This window comes from Bemisia tabaci, chromosome 8, assembly GCF_918797505.1.
Source record: "Bemisia tabaci chromosome 8, PGI_BMITA_v3".
NCBI lineage: Eukaryota > Metazoa > Arthropoda > Insecta > Hemiptera > Aleyrodidae > Bemisia > Bemisia tabaci.
In genome coordinates this window covers 6,885,133-6,905,820 of record NC_092800.1, presented here as the reverse complement: position 1 = coordinate 6,905,820, position 20,688 = coordinate 6,885,133, and the positions used below count along the sequence as shown (strand labels likewise).

At 40.6% G+C, this 20,688-nt stretch overlaps 1 protein-coding gene across 1 annotated transcript in view; it reads left to right on the top strand.

Moving 5' to 3' along the window:
- Positions 1-2,167: 2,167 nt before the first annotated feature.
- Positions 2,168-20,688, top strand: part of LOC140225303 (uncharacterized) — a gene marked incomplete in the record, with an annotated part of 187,734 nt that continues 169,213 nt past the window's right edge. The window contains 2 exon segments of the mRNA XM_072303742.1: positions 2,168-2,515; positions 13,145-13,156.

The window sequence follows — 20,688 nt, the reverse complement described above, 5'->3', positions numbered from 1 at the left end:
TTTTAAAATCTCAAAATTTTGTTTAAACGGAGTTATAAGCGTTTAAAGTTTCCACATTTAGTCCGACCTCTCCTGCTGACTCGATTCACTGTGCGCCGTACTCTGGACGGAGTCAATAAGAGGAGTCGGACAAAATTTGAAAACTTTGAAAGCTTATAATTTCGAAAATATGAAACAAAAAAGTTCAAGAGTGGTTTTATTGTATTATTTGTGAAATTTCCTTCCATGAAAACTCTTGAAATTGAATTTGTGACTAAATAAACATCAAAATTTGAATTTTTAGCCATAAAATTCATGTCCGACCTCATCTATTAGCTCGTTCCATGACTGTGAGCCGTGACTATTACGAGAGATGAAACTGAATATTTTGGTGACGCGAGCCGCGATGTTCTCAAGAGCGGGACTGAAGTTTCACCCTCCGCGCTATCCGGACTCAAGAATGAGAAGGCGTCGTTAATTGTGTTTCTGCTCGAAAATTAGCTTATAGGGAGGACGCTTCTTTGGTGTAAAACCTAAACACCGACTGAGCCCCCTCTTCGTTCAACCCCTCCTCGCGATTCGGCACCGCACATGCCAAATGGTGACGGGAAATCCTCGTTTCCCCACGAAAGAACGTAACTAAATTTCGATGCTGCCAAATTCCCTCTCAAAAATTTCATTTTTACCGGGGGAATTTTGCGAATTTCCGAACAAAAATTTCACCGATTTTTCATCTGATCTCATGCAAAAATCAGGCAAATTTTGGACAAAATCGCACAGGTATATTCTTGTAAAAAATTGAATTTTATGAGTCAATTTTGCAACCTTGGAATGGAATTACGTTTCTTTGTCCAGGAAACGACGAAATGTTATAATGTTCAGAAATAACTACCCTCATCTTTTGGAAAGAAATCAAGAAGGAAGGAACTCAGGCAAGCATCTTTTGAGGTTAAGGGTCATATTCGCAGATCGTTCTTCAAACAGATCCTTTCCTTCCTTCCTCTTTCCTTTTTCTTTCCTTTCTTTCGTTTACATTGTGATTAAGGAATGTCCAAGGAGATCCTTCAAGTAGCATCTTGAAAAGGACAAGTCTTGTCAACCTCAAGTAAAAGTCAGCAGTATAACTTTGTAAATTAATCCTTATCAAAGGATTACATAGTTTTTACTTTCTTCATCTTCTCTCTTCTTCTTCTTTTTCTACAATTACTTTTACTCCTTCTTCTTCCTCCTCCTCTTCTTCTTCTACTTCTTCTTTTTATTCTTCTGTTTCCTCCTCTTATTCTCCTTCTCCAATTGCTTCTTCTTCTTCCTTTTCCTCCTCTCCTCCAATTGCTTCTTCTTCTTCCTTTTCCTCCTCTCCTCCAATTGCTTACTTCTTATCCTTCTGCCTTCTTCTCCAATTGCTTCTTCTTAGTCTTCTCTCCAATTGCTTCTCCTCTTCTTCTCCATTGTTTCTCCTTATTCTTCTTCTCCAATTATTGCTTCTCGTTCTTCCTCTTCCTCTTCTCTTTCTTCTCCATCATCAGCCTCTCATTCAGCGCCTCCTTCCTTTCCATCTTCCGAATTCCTCTTCATTCTCTTGATCATTTGCCATTTCTTTCACCTCCTCCCTTTCTTTTCTCGCGTCCTCCTTACTATCTCTAACTCAGCCTTTTCGGGCATGTGTTAGGAGACTTACATTTTGAGTCAGATTTGATCGGAGAATGTACCCTGATTATATCGAGATCGATTTATTGCAATACCATCGGATAAGAAATTACAAAAAATTGCGATTTCATCGTATTTTGCCAAAAAATCACGATATCGCAATGTTATAAAAAAATCGTGATAAATTCAGTTAAAATTTCGATTTAATGTAACGCGATCTCATAGAAATAAAATTGCCACATGGTCGAGGATAATCGCTTAGAAGTTGGTGATCCTAGCGATTTTATCGTCATAAAATCGCCAAAAAATCGTTTAGAAATCATAACTTAATTTCCAAATGCAGCGATTTTCCGTTCAAGAATGCTACTTGGAACAGTGTCTGTCCACCCAAAAACCCCGAAAGAGCCGATTTCCGCGAAAAATGCGGCAGCTACGCCCGGCTAGGCGCGCGTCCTGCGCAGGACGCCGCCACCGCGCGCGCTCTGGCGGGGTTCCCGGGGACTAGCTCCCGACCCTCGCCCGCTTTCCCTCCTCGCGGATTTCCTCAGTTTCTCCCCGGCTTTCCTCCAAGGCTCCTCCGCGTTCCTCGGACACGTCCATCCGCTCTTTTCCGCTTCCGTCTATCCGTTCATTTCCGGTTCCGCTCTGGAATTGACCGAAGTTTTTCGTCGGCTAGTTTATTGCGTTTCGGCCCGTCCCGAGGGTCCGGATCCCCGCCCTCCGACTCACGTGTTCGGTGCCGCGTAGTCACCGGCTTGGCTCGGACTTTAACGCAGCCTTTTACCTTTCGCCGCGACTCCGACGAGATTTAACAGTGTTCTTCCTCCAGGGATTTCTTTCGACCTGAGGACTAGACAAATAACCGTGTCATTGGTCAGTTTTCCACACGGTACGTGCACAAATACTATGTTTCTTTTTTTAACCTTGTTTATCGAAACACATTTCGGCGTTTCTCCCACGGAGGAACGTAACTGCAATTCAATGTTGCCAGATTTTTGCGCACGAATTGCATCTCAACCGAGAGAGTTTTGAGAATTTCTGACTGAAAATCCCACTTATTTTTCTTCTGCACAAAAAAAAAAAAAACTCCCAAGCCGCAACTGCAAGCCGCTCTGTGCAAGCCGTACTTACGGCAGGGTGTCTACAAGTCCGGAAAATAGTACTGATTTTTTAAGGGCGGTCCGGAAGTACTGAAAAAGTACGGAAATTTCGTTAGAAGGTCCGGCATTTTTTCATTTTTTGTCATTTTTGACACAGTCAGAGCGAGAAATTCACATTTTTGAAATTTTTCGGATTTCGTCAAACGAAGGTACTGAAAAAGTACTGAATTTTTCTATAAAGGGGGGTACTGAATTTCTTGGGAGTGTACTGAAAAAGTACTGTAAAAGTACTGATTTTTGACCAGCCTGTTTTAGTAGACACCTGTTACGGGCTATTTAGACATACCGTTTGCGTTCCGGGCTCGAAGGCCGAAAGTTCCCGGCGTAGCACTCGGAACAGTCGAAGCTACGGCTCCAGCACCCGAAACTATCGGCCTCTGAGCCGGAACAGGCGGCTTGACTATATAGCCCAGCAATTTTTTTTCCGTGAACGTAACTGCAATTCAATGTTGCCAGATTTTTACGCACGAATTGCATTTTAGCCGGGAGAATTTTGAAAATTTCTGACTGAAAATCTCACTAATTTTTCTTCTTCTCCCCCCTCCCCTCCCGTTTATGACACCTCAAACTTAAAGGCCTCGTGCTCCGCAAAGAGTAGTAGTGGGTTTGGGATCTAAAATATTGTAAAATATGCGTACTCCTGTCAAAAGAACACAAGGTTGTGTGTGTGGAGGTTGTAAGGCGTAAAAAGTAGAAGTATAAATAACTAATAATCGGAGGAGTGATAATTCCGAAGAGTGAAATTTTATGCATAGGAAGGAGTCAAATGCACATGCATTAATACTAACTATGACGAGGAACTCTCCAAAGCAAAATTATAAGGAAATCAGTTTCCTAAAAACTTGGATGAGATCCGTTGAACGATGATATATTGAGGAAAATATGGTGGACTGGGAAAAAATTTCACTTAACTTAATGTCCTTGAATTTCCGGATAAGAAAATTTCATCTTGAATCAAGGATTTGAATAAGGCAGGTTTCTGTTAGATGTAAGCGACTTTTGAAACTTACGCGTCATTTTATGCTGGAAATGCACTCTCCTTCTTAATTCAAGAGGTAATTTGCCCGGTGGCAAATTCAAATTTTCAAAATTCTTCTAGAATCTAATCACATTTTTCCTAGAGTATGACTAATGCGTCGTTTTCCTTACAAAGATGTAACTACATTCCAATGTTGCCGAATTTCCGCTCATAAATTGCATTTTGACCAGGACAATTTTGGGCATTTCTAACTGAAATTTTCACTGATTTCCCTTCCGATCTCATGGGAAAATCAGAGACATTTTGGAGTATATTTGCACTGGTACATTTTGGTAAAAAATTGAATGGTTCGTGTCAATTTACCAACCTTGTAATTAAGTTTTGCTTCGTCCGGGAAATGTGGAATTATACGCTTATAAAAATGGTGTCACAGTGACACATAAATAAAAAAACCACAGTTATTCTACCATTACAACGGTAGAAATGTCACACGGGATTCCACGGTAGTATAACCGTGGATTTTGATTCTTGCAACGATGAGCACGGTGATATGACCGTGTTCACCGTAATATTACTGTGGGCACAGACATACTATTATGAGCATGGTTATGCTACTGTGCTCATCAATAATATTACCAAAATCCACGGTTCCACTACCGTGGAATCCCGTGTGACATTATTACCGTGGTAACCGTCGAATAACCGTGTTTTTTTTTCTCCGTGCACCCTTGGACAATAATGCCAATAAGACCCTGAATTCCATGAAAAGGGAGAAAAACACGTTAAGAAGCAAAATCTGAAGGGGCAGAATGATGAATAATGTTTACTAGATTCCGACACCCCCACTACTATCCGACGTTGAGAGTAATTTTCATTTATTTTTTCATTAAAACACCTTATTTTTAAAAGCTCAGAGGAGGGGAGAACGGTGATGGAAAAAAATGAAGTAGAAAATCAAAATCTTCTTACGTTAAACTCGAGCGCTACAGCAATCTCTTATTAAGCAAGGGTGTTTCCTTCCCCGTTGAAAGGTTCAGAATTCCTAAATCCCCCTTTTCATAAAGCACCGCAACACAGTTCTCGGAATACATTTGCGAGTTTCATTTATGCTGCGAATATCCACACTTTGCAGATCAACGCGGACCAGAAGATTTATCCATCCCCGATGTACCTGCCCGCTCTTCTTTCAGAGATTTCCTCCCAGCTTTTTATGCAACTTGTTTGAATAAAGCCCGCCTCATTTACAAGTTTTGATGAAGGGTGAAAGCTGGGGGTATCCCGTCCGATGTTGCCGCGCGATAAAAAAGGCGTTAATTTTTTATGAAGAATTAAATGAGCAAATTAGGTAAATCTTGTGTCCTTAATAATATAGAATGAAGAACAACTTAATCAGCCAAAAACACATAATAAAAACTATAATTTGGGGAAAGGCTGCAAAAGGTGGACAAATCGAAAGAAAAACCGGAACGTTTCGAAATATTACAATTCCATTATCAACCGGAAACAAAATTGAATAAAAATGAGTCGTCGATTCTCTGCTATTGCGAGACCGAGGCCCATTTTGCAGCCTTTCCCCAAATTAAGTTGTTATTTTCCCAATAATATAATGGAATGTATGTAATGTAATAATAATGTCCTTAATAATAGCCCATTACACCCGTTGAGGGCAAGGCCTTTTCTCCATTAGGAGAGGTTACTTTAGTTAGTAGATAGATTTAGTTCTCAAAATAAAGCTCACTCTATGATGTAAATCATAAGAGTAATATTAAACACATAACGCCCAAGTAGCAAAGCGCTTCGGGAGCTGGACCGTAAAGCTGTCAGAGGGCGTAGCCCCTAGAATGGAATAAAATAGATCCGGCGAGGTTCGTCTGGTTGAAATTTTCGTGATTTTAAAGGCAAAGAGAAGAGAACGGAACTACATCTCGACGTTAAAAATTTGCCACTAGACACTTTTTGACATTACTGACAGAAAACATAACCAATTTGCTGTTGATAACATACAGAAATTAGCAAACGTTGAAACAGAGACGGCAAAGTTTTATTCTGTCAAAATGTTTAATTATTTGCGTCACATTTTTGCAACGTTAAAATGGAGTTAGGTGCCCTCTTTAGGGAAACGACATCAATTCCCTTCGATTTGATCACTGCTGATATTAAATAAGTAGTGCATTTCCTTCATATTTACCGTACATTTTAATTCAATTTTGAATTCAGTAAATGGTCCCTCATGCAAAAATGAACGTGCAATACTGTAATCGGTGTAAGAATTGCTGTCGGCTACCGAATAAAGTGAACGATATGACCAATCTGTTACACGCAACTATTCGAACTCCCAAGTCGCTGACATTGCCTAGTCAACTATTGAAGGCGGACTGGTTGAAAAAACGCACGAGGCGCTGTAATTCTTGTGATAGTACATTAGAACGGTCAAAAGAACTTCAGCCATTTGTGTGAAGTTGATTTCTCAGTTTGAAAGATAAAATAACCACCTGGAATTTGATAAGAATCTAGGATGATAAGGACCACGAATGTCAATGCTTTGAACTTTAGTAAGCTTAACCTGATTGGTGTAATTTTATGGGGTGAGTGCAGAACTCTTGAAATATTGCAGCACTGTCGACACCGCAGTACACTTACAGCAGAATACGTGAAGCTCATTTGACATCGGATATTAAATTAAGGAACAATGACGTTTTGGGGGCGGGGGAGGGGGAGTAGTAAGAAAATCTAGTTTTCCTGAGGGATAGTGCAGTACATTGGTGCATCTGCACCTGAAAGTACACCTGCACACTTGCACTGCCATACTGGAAAGAAACGTCATATGAGTCTTCCGACGTTTCCAAATTTCTTTCGATGAAATACGATTTTTCGGGGAAACTTTTGGATATTTTTCTTCTAATCTTTTTGGAGAATTTCATTCGCAACTTGATTTAAAGTTTGTGAAAATTTCAAGGAAAAACTGTCTTTACTTTTTTCAATAAGTACCGTTTTATTAAGGCAAATTTTTCAACTCCTAGAGGCTCATACGGAATTTTTCCTCAGGAAGGGCAGTGTACATCTATTGCCACTTTTACTCTCTATTCATATTTTTCATTTTGTTACAAATATATTCAAGCTATTCTATTGCAATACCAAAGCTTAGAATTCTAAAACGTAAAACTGAGGATTAATTCTTGAACAACCTTCTTGAAGAGGCGGATCCAGCAATTTGGCAACACCGGATTTCCTCCATTCAAACCTGTGCTAAATAATCGATTTTGTCGGAGCACTGGTCCCTCCAAGAATCGATACATTTCATAGGTTTAAATGGAGAAAAGACAATGTTGCCAATTTGCTGGATCCGCCAATGGAGTTTAGTCCCCTTTATCTCCTCTCAATATTTCACACGCGTATTCACCCGTGTGTATCTTGCTTCGATATGAATTTTCCTTTTGTAATTTTAAAACCTGTATCATTATCTTCCGGCAACGTTGATTCTAGAACCGACAGGGCTTAAAATTCTCGGAGTGCGAGTTTCCCGCCGAATATCTATAAATGTTTTATTTAATTTTACAATCTAAGAAAAGAGGGGGAAAATTCTAATTGACTAAGACAGGGCTAATGGTTTCGTATTAATTTGCGCATTATGAAAGGCTGAAAAGGCTCCGCTCGATTAGGCGCGAGCTGAAAGCGGCGTTGCCTCCCCAGTCAAATTTATTGGAATTTCTTTATATTCCAGCATAATCGTGAATAGAAAGAGCGTAGTATGGGTGAGATGGCAATTTTCTTCTCGTCTCCTTCTTAAGGAAACGAGTGCATTAGAGCTAAACACTGCCTCTATTCCAGAGAATTTTCAATCGATGCGAAAACTAAATTGAACTGAAATACACTTGAATATTTTTGACGATCGTTTCTTGAAACGAGAGATTGTGAATAAGAAATTATTTCCCAGTAGATATGATCCTTTTCTTTTTGAGCATCGACGATGTCCTGTACATAAACCAGACTTCAGACGTGATCGTTCCAAGAAGGAAACGTTCAGCCACATAACCTCGACGTTTACACGACGTTTCACGACGTTTCACGACGAACAAAATGTCCGGTCATGGCGTTACGTGCATCTTCCACAAAATATTTACTGTATGTCCATTAGAAATTCTATCGTTCGAAGCTTTCACAGAATACTTTTCACACAGAGAGGAAAAATCAGGGATGTTTTCAAGGAACTGTCGTTTCACTCACGAAAGAGCGTAACTGTATTTGAATGTTGCCAAATTTTCCTCCGGAAATTTAAAGTTTACCGAGACAATCTCGTTTGTCTTTGACTGTAAATTTCACTGATTTTTCCTCTGATCTCAAGCAAAAATCAGACAATTTTTGACCAAAAACTGCGCAAACTGATTGACAGTGAGTTGGAAATATTGAGATACATATTGATATATGAATTGTTGGAGTGTTGAGCTTTTATTGTAACGCACGTTCAGTACATTTCGAACTTACTGTTTATAAAAAACTGCGCAGGTAAACACTTGCAAAAAAATTAAAGCGTATTTGAGTCAATTTTGCAACCTTGGAGTGGAGTTGCGTTCCTTCATGCAGGACCGACAAAATGAGGCTCAATATTTTCCCATTAAGACAATAAATTATGACGGATAGTCTAGCAGCATCACGAATATAGATAAGTGTTTCTGCAGTTTCACCGTCGAAATGTAAGGTCTCGAGTGACAACCACCATAAATCTGACAACAGCGCAACCGTGAACGCTTGAAAATCTTCCCGCAGTTATTTAGCTTATTTTTCAGTCTCAGGTTTGATAATAATGGATTAGAGCTTGGCTGAAAGTTTTTTCCCCGGCGTTCGCCCTCCACGCGGTGCAAGCACAATAGAGGGGATCTCGAGAGGAGGGACGGCTTTTATTATCACCTCAAGTTGATCCTTGCTCTCTCCTTGACAAAACAAACGACCGAATCAATTCCCTCTCAAAACGCCCATTCTCCAGCTCCATCCAGAGGAGGGGACCGGCAGAATTGAAGTAAACAATTTGTAAGCAATCTTTGGGGGCCTATTGGAGCCCCCTCCGTCAAGTGCGCTTCGGGAAGGGTTCTTCTTGAGCTTTTAACGACCGAAAATTGCCACCGGAAATTATTTACACGTTAACGTCTCAACCAATTGCGAATCACGCTCGTGGCTTTTAGACGGCTCCCTTATTTTTATGATAAAATATCGGAAACAATTGTGCACGGGGAAAAGAGGTGGGGGTTAAGTCGCAACTGTTGGATGATAAGAACATCTCCAATCAGTGGCGTAGATGAGGGGGGGGGGGAGTCTAGGGGGTCTAGATCCCCCCCTTAGCCTCGTTAATGGTACCTTTTTTTTACTTTTGGAGGGCAGATATAAAATATTGTCAGGAACGTACACAAAATAACGTAAATGGACAGGACGTATGAACGTCCATGTATTTTAATTAATTCCTAGCTACGCCACAGTCTCCATTATTAATAGTGGTAATCCCCAATTAATTAGTTAATAACCCAAATGTTGCGGTATTACCCTAGATTGAGTTGCATTACTCCCAAAATTAGTTGAAAATGTCCATATCATCGAATATATTGGGGTAATACCTCAATTTTAGGGATAACCCCCTGACATTTTTTCCCGTATGATCGAGCCTAAAAAAATGTCAAAGAAGATTACATAATCTCTCTTCGAAAATCTCAAGGATCTCGTGCCGATACATCGAATATTATTCAGAAAAAATGTATATTTTTAACCCGAAAATGAACTTCCAATACTCCAACATCAACCTCGATATCCGAATACCTGGTGCAGTCCCTCAGCATCCGTCGAGATTCTCCTTTGATCAGTGAAATGAAGATAATACCTGAGCGAGCTTTCAAGACCCGCCATCTTTGAAGATTTAATTGGGGTAGTTTGTTATGAGGGAGTATTAAGTTATGTGCAGTTGTACAATGGAATTCACAGCGGGTGTTTTTCATGGACGGACTTGTTAAGTGGTTCATCTGGACCCTCCCTTCGCGATTTCCATATAGTGCGCTGTATTTCGAATTTCTTCATAAGGTGTTTGGAATAGGTTATTTCATAGCCGACAATATCGGCAACGCTGATGCACATTGGGGCTTTGCGGTCTTGAATTATGGGTTGAGGTATGCGGCCTATGCTCCCCTAGATCTAGTGTGCGCAGATGGTTGCATACCCCTCTTTTGACGAGTCTCGCAGCCGCGTGTCCGACAAGACTTTGATTTCAACAAATATTGCCATTTAGAAAACCTGTGTTTGAGAGATCAAAATCAATATCATCCCTTGAAGTTTACATAGAGTTTTCTTCGCACAAAGAGGAAGAACCACGGAAGTTTACCAAAAGTGGTCAGTTGCGCTGGTCATAGAATCGTGTTCTTGTGCTTGATTCTTGTGAATCAGCCAAAATTAATGAGATGTATCCAAACAGCAACTCTCTACGTTCAATATTAACCGAGATATCCTACTTTAAAAAATTCGGTCAATGACGTCATTCACTGCGACAGTGACACCCTTGGTTTCCTCCACCTTGCTTTCATCTGAGTTTTACGTTGAGTAACCAGTGCAAATGTGTGTTTCGCTGATTGATAGAAGTAAGGTGGAAGAAACCAAGGGTGTCGCTGTCCGCGGTGGATGACGTCATAAACCGAATTTTTTAAAGCGCGATATCTCGGTTAATATGAAACGTTGAAAGTTGCTGTTTAGACAGATCTCACTACTTTTTGCTGATCTATCAAACACAAGCATCAAAACACGATTTTGTGACCAGCGCAACTGACGCATTGACGTTGAGTAGTTCCCGAATTATAAAATGAAGTATGAAGCTATTTATTATTTTACGTTCGCACTCTGCTCTTCCTTAGCATGGTAGTAAAGCGTTACGTATTTAACGAAAGGCCGTCAGAGCGTATACTGCCGTGCTGAGGAAAAACGCCGTATGAACATTCGATAGTTGCCAAATTTCCACCGATAAAATATTAACTTTGGAAGAAAGTTATACATATTTGTCCTTGAAATTTTCAGATATTTTAGATTAAAATGCGAACAATATTGTCTGAAAAATTGGAAGAAAAATATTCATAACTTTCTCAATAAATTCGTATTTTATCCAAGGAAACTTGGCAACGCTTGAAGGTTTATACAGCGTTCTTCCTTAGCACGGAAGTAGAATAGCACTTTTGCGCTGAGAAGATGACTGCCGTGTTACGGAAAAACGTCGTATAAGCCTTCACGCGGTGCCAAATTTCCTTTGGTAAATCACGAATTTTCGAGAAAATTTGTAAATATTGTTTCTCCAATTTTGCAGATAATTTTGTTCGCAATTTCACCTGAAGTTCCCGAAAATTTCAAGGACAAATATTCATAACTTCCCTCAAAAATGAACATTTTATCGAGGGAAATTTGGCAACTCTCGAAGGTTCATACGGCGTTCTTCCTTAGCACGGATAACACCTGGCTGAGAAGATGAGTAGAGGCGTGTTCGGGGACGAATTCGACCATGATGGTGTCGGAGCAGAAAGCCACGAGGCCTGACGCCGCGGAATAACGGGGGCGTTTAGGCAAACGACAATAAATTAGATTCGCATTGACGGGTGAATAATGACTCGGTAACGCAACGTTACGCAGGGCCTCGGCCGCGTCGGCACGACGAAGAAGAGCCCGGAGGCTTTTAATTAAAACTTGCCATTTCCAAGTCTCCGTCTCATTTTCATCGCGCTCGGCACCTATCACTTGCTCAGAGTTCGGATGACAGTACTGACGTCTTATGGAAAAACGCCGTGTGAGTCCTCAGACGCTGTCAAATTTTCACCGATAAAACCCTAATTTACTGGGGAAATTGCGAATATTATTATCCGAAATTTTCAGACAATTTTGTACGAAATTTATCCTAAAATATCTGAAAATTTCAAGGAAAATTGAGCAAAACTTTCACTTAAAATACATGTTTTAGCTAGGGAAACGTGGCAGCTCTCGGATGTTCATACGGCGTTCTTTCCAAGCACGGCAGTACTGACGTGCTGGGGAAAAACGCCGTATGAACATTCGAGAGTGGCCAAATTTCCTTCAGTAAAATGTTCATTTTTAAGAAAAGTTACAAATATTTTTCCTTAACATTTTCAGGAACTTCGTGTGAAATTGCCAAGAAAATTATCTGAAAAATTGGAAGGAAAATAGTCATCAAATTACCAGGAAATTCGTGTTTTATCAAAGGGAATTCGGCAACTCCTGAAGGTTCATACGGCGGTTTTCTTCAGCCTGGCAGAGTACTGACGTGCTAAGGAAAAACGCCGTGTGAACGTTCGAGAGAGGCCAAATTTCCTTCAATGAAATGTTTATTTTTGAGGAGAGTTACGAAGATTTTCTCTTGAAATTCTCATATAATTTAAATTTAATCACGAAGAAAATTCTCTGAAAAATTGAACGGAGAATATTCACGAGTTTGCCAAAAATTCGTATTTTATGAAAATAAATTTGGCAACCAACGAAGGTTCATACGTCGTTTTTCCTCAGCACGGCAGAGCAGCCGAGCATGGTGTCGCGACATTGATCACGTTTCATATCAGAATTTCAGGGCCGTTTTTACAGTCGTTCCTTGAACAGCTCCTTTCCTTAAGGGACCGTCCTTAAATTACGTGACGCTCTAGGAAGGGATCGAGGAGGGCACAACGTCATATTCTTTTTAGAATAGAGACTCACTAGTCACAAAAGCATTACAAGGAGAGAGGGGGGTCAAAAATGCTGGAAAAGTGCGTCACTCAATCCATGGCCATCAAAGTTCCCATTCAAATCAGTGGCATGGCGTGCTTTGCGATTTATCGATTGATCTGCTATTTAAACCTATGGGAAAGGATCGATAAACAGGGTGTTTGCAACGAACTTCTTAATAATCGATTCTTGACCATAGCGCAAATGGGGCAGTATCGAACAGTCATAAAATCGTTACTTAGCATCAACCCAGTGAGCCCAGAGTGGAAATAATCTCTGGAAAAAGCGTCTGCTACGCATATCGTGGTGAACGCGCAAAATCGAGTCAGTATGTATTGACATCCGAGAATAGAGGACGTATTTGGGCAACATTCTTCAACTATTCTCCTAAATCTGAGCCACACCTCATGGGCAGCATAAACCGTAATTCATGTCTCGTGCCATCGCGCCTTCAATTTTGCAGAAGCAACACGGGCATCCATCAAGCACGAATAGTTGTATCTCTGCGCCGTCATCAACGTTTGCCGAAGAATGAGTATGAATTGTGTCGTGCCGGTCAGATACACTTTTAAGTTACCATTTCTTAAACAATGCAGAAGGCAGTGCCCTGATTTTTATAATGATGCTCATGATTTTCTTTTTTTTCTTCTTTCAGGACCGAAAATTGCAGAGCACTTAAAAAGGTATGTTATTTTCTCTTTAAACTTCTCCCAAATCTAACGCAAATGGTGCGGTAGTAATAATGTACCCTTCAAAGTTCCTGTTTCTCTCTGACCAAAAGGAAACTCGCTAAACTGTTATCAATGTTGGCAAAGCAAACAGTCAAGCGGTATGGATCGACTCCAACTTTTGAATTTTTACATAGATTTAACAGCCTCCTAATGTCCACAGTGTCGTTGCACTAACAAATTTACCATAAACTATATAAAAACCCTCATAGGGGCCATTCAAATATCACATAAACCACTTTTTCCGATTTTTCGACACCCCCCCCCCCTTGTAACGCACCTGTAACGTAGCCCTACTCCCCCCCCCCCATTTCAAAAAGTCAAGAAAACGCCGAGGAAACAGTTTGAAAAATTCTATTTTTTTTATGATATTTCGCTGAAATACGACGGGAAGAGATCACAAAAGGAGGGGCGGGATTTTCAATTTTTTGCAAGTTTTTTTCAAAGTTTTTTTTCCCCCGGCTTGGATTTGTTACGTAACGCTAGGCTTGACCCAATCCCCCCATGTAACGCACCGTAACGCTTGCTCAAACCCCCCTCCCTCGCTAAGGCGTTACGTAATACTTGAACGAGCCCTTACATGTCAAGTTGCATTGTTGCATCTTATAGATTTTACATACTTCTTAATCCAGAAAAAGTCTGCAACATACCTATTCTGCCGTGCTAAGGTAGAACGCCGTATAAACATTCGAGAGTTGCCAAATTTCCCTTACTAAAATACGTGTTTTTTATGACATTCATGTGTTTTCCCTTAAAATTTTCAGATGTTTCACTTAAATTTGCGTGCAAAACTGTCCAAAAAATTTCGAAAGAATATTCGCAAATTTTCCAGTAATTTCGGTTTTTATCGAGGAAAACTTGACAACGTCTGAAGGCTTATACGGCGTTTTCCCTCACTGGAAAAGAAACACATTGGATATAGAGTCCAGACTCTTGAAAACATTGACAAGAAAAAATACTCTTGATTTAATCGGATTTTTGCTTGAATCAAAACGAAATATCCGCTTAAATTAAGAGGCTTGGCTCTTGATTTAAGCTAGATTCTGATGGAATCAAGAGTACATTTTCTTGTCGATGTTTTTAAGAGTCTGGACTCTAGATCCAGTGTGCTTTTTTTTCCGGTGCTTAGCACGGCAGTATTGTCTTGCTCCGAAAAATGTCTGAATTTCGAGGATAAAGCTGGCAGCGCGGATCGGCTCGCGACCCAGCCTCAATTTCTCGGCTGGAGCCCCCGCCAAGTGCCTTTGAGAGGGAGTCGAGACTTTTTTACCGCCCGCGATTCATTTTCAGATCATATTTTTATATTTTACACCTCCGTCCCGTCGGCCCGGGCCGCGGTGAGCGCGTCTCGATCGTGTATCGAGATTCCTGTCGGCCGCCGATGTTGTCCCGCCTCCAGCCAGAGGCGCCCGGAAAAACATTCTCCACATTTCTGCGGCTTTATTTGCACTCGACGGAGAAGAGGAATCCGCAGGTGACGCGCTGCCTCCTTCACTAGCGTTTGTTGCCGTTTACATCAAACTCTCGTCTTTTGGTAGCCATCGGTTAGTCAAGTCTATATGAACTCCCTTAAAAGGGTTTTTTATTTACCCTCGTTCATCCAGCTTCTTAGACCCGGGTCTTCGTTTTCTGGATCGGAGGACAAAGAGGAAGCAAAATAGGCTTATAAAGAAAGCCGACTTGCAGACCGATATTGAAATTGATAGACAAAGCTATAGACAAAGAGGACATAGGGAGTATGGAGTGATCCTATTGGTTAAAATGGTTGGTACCTATAGACTAAGGGAGAAAATGCTGAACTAACTGTAGGTTCCCCCGTTATTTGCTGTTAGTTAATCTATTACCAACCTTCTTTGTCCATTGAAACAACCCGCTTCCACCGATAGGTTCCCTAATATCCCTTTTGTCTTCTTTGTCTTTCAATTTAAACAATCAGCCCTCTGGCTGTGCTAGATTCATGTTTTGGTAGTTTAAGCTCATCATGTAGATTAGCAAAAACTTAATCATGAGATATCGTCAAACGCTAAGTTTCTGCGGAGAGTCAAATATTATCGAATATATCACTCATCGAAAAACACGGTGTATGACATCACCCACCCACTCTGATAATACCTTGTGGTGAGAGTTTCCATCGACAGTTTTACTCAATTGAGAAATTCTTTTGGAGACGACATGAGGCTTTGTAATGCTACTGACATTATTTTATACGCGAATAAATCATTTGGCAAAAAAAAAAAGGAACACGCTTATAAGTATTTTTGCAGATAAATGATCAAAAAGATGGCAATGAAGTAGATCATTTTTAGAGGAAAAATTATTGACAAGTCTTTTAATTGTTTAGTTGTAAATAACAACCTGAGTTGCACGGTTTCAATAGTAATACAGAGCCTTTACGTCAATTTTTCGAAGACTTCTAACCGTGTCGATTTCTTCATTTCCATGGCTTTCACACCAGGTCTGCGCACGTAGCATTATCGTGCCGCTCGTATGAAAATCATAGCTCTCTTGTAGACCGAGTTAAATAGAAATGCACCAATTCGCATTTTGGAAAAAAAAAGTTTTAGGTAATTTTAAATTCCACTTATGGAAAAAAAAATTCCGTCTAAGATAATTCAAAGTCAATTGAAGAAAAATATAATGAAAATGAAAAGACTCGTTAAACTTGGTTCTCAGCATGAAGTCTTGAGAGAGGTTACAACCTCAAGCCTCCAGTCTCGGTTCAAACTTGCAACTTGGTGTGTTTCTATATTAAACTCAATCTCTAACGCATATCATTTAACGACAAATTTTCATCAATACGCCAAAAGTGGCAACACTGGGCAGAATCCACCCGTCGTCGATAAAAATGCGCAAGAATCCGAAAGGATCGGAATCTCTCCGTCGAACTCGGGAAGAATGCTGTTCTGCAGAGCGAGAACCACGGAACTCTGATGTAAAACTCCACGCAGATACTCTGTTTCTGCTCAGCGCGACAGAATGTGCCGTGTCGCGTCGTCCCGGCGTGGAAATTAGCGAAAGCTCGGTCGGAATAGCTGGCGCTGACGACCAATAAAAGGATGTAATTGGGGATTACACGGGACCATTCCGTCGAGTTCCCGAAACGGCCGCCAGAGCGCGCCGGAAACGCTCGTTTTTGTCGCGAGTTGAAATGCGACTTTGGTGATTTCTGCCGACGGACCGGCAACTATGGGCTCTGATTAGCTGGACCATCCCCTCGCGCAATTGTCCAGCTCGACACTCCCGCTGACCCCTTACTAGGGTTGCCTCGTGAGAATGAAAATTCTGTTTTTTTTTTTTTTTTTAAACTGTCTCTTGTATAGGTATATCTCAATAACTCGAACGAATAATGAACACGTGAAAGTTTTAGAGGTGAAGTTCATTATCAAGGTTCCAATGTCCTCCTCCTTGTAAAAGTCGGTATCATCAATAAGTGCGCACGTCTATAATGCGACAGTGTTTCATTTGAAGTTACATCGCTTCCTTAAATGTTGGTCCTTAAGTTTCCTTGATGTTCCTTCTTAGTATCATGCTTATTTTTAGAATTTTTTTTAATTCTAGAAGAAATTTGGCAACATCAAATTATCCCATAAACGGTTATTTCTGCAGCATGGCTGCCTATAGTGTACTAAAAGAGATACAGAGCCCAGAAAATTCTGTCACTTGAAGTCGTTGGAACAGTGTGTACATATGCAGGATTGGGGCGCCTTCCATTCGAGTGATACTTCCAGCTTTGCCGGGAAGTTAGTTTAGATGCGTGACCTAACTTAACCCAACATGACTCTGTTGCGTTCAGTGCTCGAGGTTTGTGACCGATCAGAATCATAATATTTGAGTACTTTCAATTACAGTGCGGACAAAATGTCTATCAAAATTCCAGAATAACTTCTTATGCATTATTTTTGCCAAGGAAACTGATCGAATTGTTTTTCTCGAAGTTCTCCGTGAACTTGTGTCTCTTTGTGAGTTTGGTAGGTAAGTGCTCTCTCGACTCCTGCATGATCGTTTTTGTTTATGAAATTCGGTTATGAGGGGTATTTTTTGGCGGGAAACTCGAATTTCTAGTCAAATTTTTGAAATTCAAAAATCCAAAATGACAGACGTAGCCTATAATGCTACTATGACTCGACCAATTTTCGTGAAAATTTGGTGTTAGGATGTATATTGGACGGGAATCTCAAAATTTTAGTCAAGTTTTAAAAATTCCGAAATTCCAGGTGGCGGAAGTGGCCCAAAGAGCCGTACTGACTTTTCCCAAAGAATTTACCCTTACAATCGAGATATGTATTTAGTTTCTGGTCATTTTCAAAATCAATTTACCCCCAGCTAATGTGGACCTTGATATGAGCGCGCTCTTCAACATTGATGCGTTAAAACTGCTTGTTCTTTATATCAATCTACTTTATCAGAAATCGCTCTTCTGAAAATTTTACCTCCGTAGTCTAAGATCCCTTTTCGGCCGCAGACAGAGCCCTCTTAAGGAGAGTCGCTTATCTTCACCATGTTAACTATACTGATACTAAGGTACACTTTTTTCAGGTTCTACTGGACGGATTTTAAAACTTTTCTGTTCTTTGATTCCTCAGACTGTATTCTAGCTTTAGACGCGACTGTTTTGGATAATTCTGGAAATTGAGATTTTCATGGATTTTTTTCCTTTTTAAAAAAAATAGCAAATTAGGCCTTCAAACTTATTTTTCTTTCTCTTGAAGAATAGCAAGAACAAACCCTTCCGTCCGGAGTTCGGAAAAAAGGTAAGGAAAATAATACAAAAAGTTTTTGAAAATTCATCCTTTTGATCCTAAGAAAAGTGTACCTTAAGGTCAAAAACAAAGTTTTGACATAAACCTGTTTTTAAAGTTTTGACCGCACGTGAAGACTTGCATTACTCTGGCTGTCACGCACAACGTTGCTTAACTTATTCAGTGGTGATCAGATGTTTAAAAAAATTGGATTTAAAGTATATCTGAGCTCATGCAAAACCGATTAGGAAAAAAGCCGAGGGAAAATTTTTTGGAAAAAAAACTTCCACTTAATTTCAGTTTCTATAAACTGCGCGACGTGGCGGGCTTTTACAGCGGCACTCAGGGAGTTTAACGGCGTGATAGCAACATTCCAGATCGAATGGTTCGTTTCCGGTTAATAACCCGATCGAGCGGCGAGATTTTTAAGCCTGGCGCGGCGAGGGGGGGGGCATTAGGGTAGTTTTACAGATTCCGTTTGGACCGGACGCTATAAGACTATGAACCGGCCTCGAGACTTAACTCACGCCGGCCGGGATCGTCGCGCGATAAAATGGGATTCCGAGCGCGAATTAGGGAGGCCTCGCATCGAACCAGAGGTGAATGACCGCAAAATGCGGGAATCTGGGAATATGGGCAGTGGGCAGTTCTGCTATGCTAAGGAAGAACGACGTATGAACATTCGAGAGTTGTCAAATTTCCTCGCATAAAATGTTTAATTTTGAGGAAGGTTATGAATATTTTTCCTTGAAATTTTCAGATTTTTTAGATCAAATTACGAACAAAATCCTCTGAAAATTTGTAATAGAAATGCATTGAAAAAAACTCCGGCCGTGGGAGCCGCAATTACGGGCTATATAGACATACCGTCCGTTCCGGGCTCAAAGGCCAAAAATTCCGGCTGCTGGAGGCGTAGCTTCGATTGTTCCGGGTTTAGAGGCCGAAGCTACGGCTCCAAGGCCGGAATTTTCGGCCTTAGAGCCCGGAACGGACGGTATGTCTATATAGCTCGTAATTGCGGCTCCCATGGCCGGAGTTTTTTTTTCAGTGTATTCATAAATTTTCTTGAAAATTCGTGATTTGTCGAAGGAAATTTGGCAACGCCTGGAGGTTCATACGGCGTTCTCCTTCAGCAGGGCAGAGTTTTCACAGGTTGATCAGGAGGCCGGCATGTGTGATTTCTTGGCCAACATTTCCGGAATTTTTTGTAGAGGGATTCAGTTGCTTAGACTAATTTTTACAGTGCTGGCGTGCTATGGAAGAACACCGTAAGAGCCTTCAGACGTTGCCCATTTTTTCCAAGGAAAAACGAACTTACTTGGAAATCATTGAATATTTTTACTTTAATTTTTCAGACAGTTTTTTTCGCAATTTGATCTAATATATCCGAATATTTCAATAAAAAACATTCATAACTTTCCTCAATGATTTATATTTTATCCGGGAAAAATGGGAACTCTCGAATGTTCATACGACGTTCTTCCTTAGCACGGCATTATAAAGAACTGGTATTTCTGGTTCATCCGTATAAGCAGTAAGCACCCTTCTGCTTCGGAAGAATCAGGTAGGCGAGGAGGAGGAAGAACATAAAGAGAGGAAAAAATAGAAAACATAATATAAAGTGGAGAAAGAAGGGGAGAAAGAAGAGGAAGAAGAGAATAAAGACGAAAAAAGTGAGGAAGACGAAATAGAGGTTAAAGAAGACGAGAAGAAAGAATAAACAGAGAAAAAAAATCAGAGTCATTTTAGTAAAATGAATCGTTATTAATTCAAATTTGACTAAAAACAATCGAAGTTGTCTCGATCTTATCTTCAATTCAGGAATAGAATGCTATTCTTATTTCTAAAATGTACATAAACTTTCCCCTCCATTTTTTCAACTGAAGTCAAACAGTTCGGGGAAAATATTGGCTTTAAAACATGGATGGCCTCTCAGCCCTCGTTAAATATCCCTGAAATGGAGATTCAAAGGCCAGAGCAAGAGTCCAGAGAGGCGAGACCGGTCGGTAATAATTAAGAGATGACGCTGGTCAAAGGTCTAGAAGGGAGGAAGACATTGATAACGCGCAACGGTGTTCAAACAATCCACGAGGCAATGGCGAGGCCAAAATGATCGATTATCGATTTTTCCCCATTTGAAGCAATGGTAAAGAATCGATTATTAAGGTGTTCGTCGCGAACCCTGTTTATCGATTATTTTGCGCAGGTTTAAATGGCAGAGCAATCGATATATCGCAAAGTACGCCACTGCCGCGAGGTGCTCATTATTAGGCCAGAGTCAAAGACGGGGTTGAAAGGGTTGCGCCCGGCCCGAACGCGGACGGGGTGTTGATTGTAAACGACGGGAGGGGGGAAGGGGTGGTGAAAACTCTGTTAATTTTCCCTCGCTACTGGCCGCGACGCAAACTTTCGGTGCTGAGCGGAGGAGCTCCGTTGATTTTAGACATCGTCGGGGAAGTTCCTGCTTGAGGGCTGATTCTTGGATTGATAGACAATGCGATAGACATAGGAGACCAAGGGAACGTAGAGCAATTCTATTGGTTGAAACGGGTGACTACCGGAGGGGGGGAGTGAAATATTGTAAATCAAATGGAGAATTCGCACGAAAATGTTTTATTTCTTTATCTGAGAGTGCTTAAAAAACTGAGTCCGCAGTATTTTTTAGATTTTTTTTCTGATATGAGATATTGTGGAAAAATAAATTTAAAAGTGAGAAACTGAGCTGCCTTGTG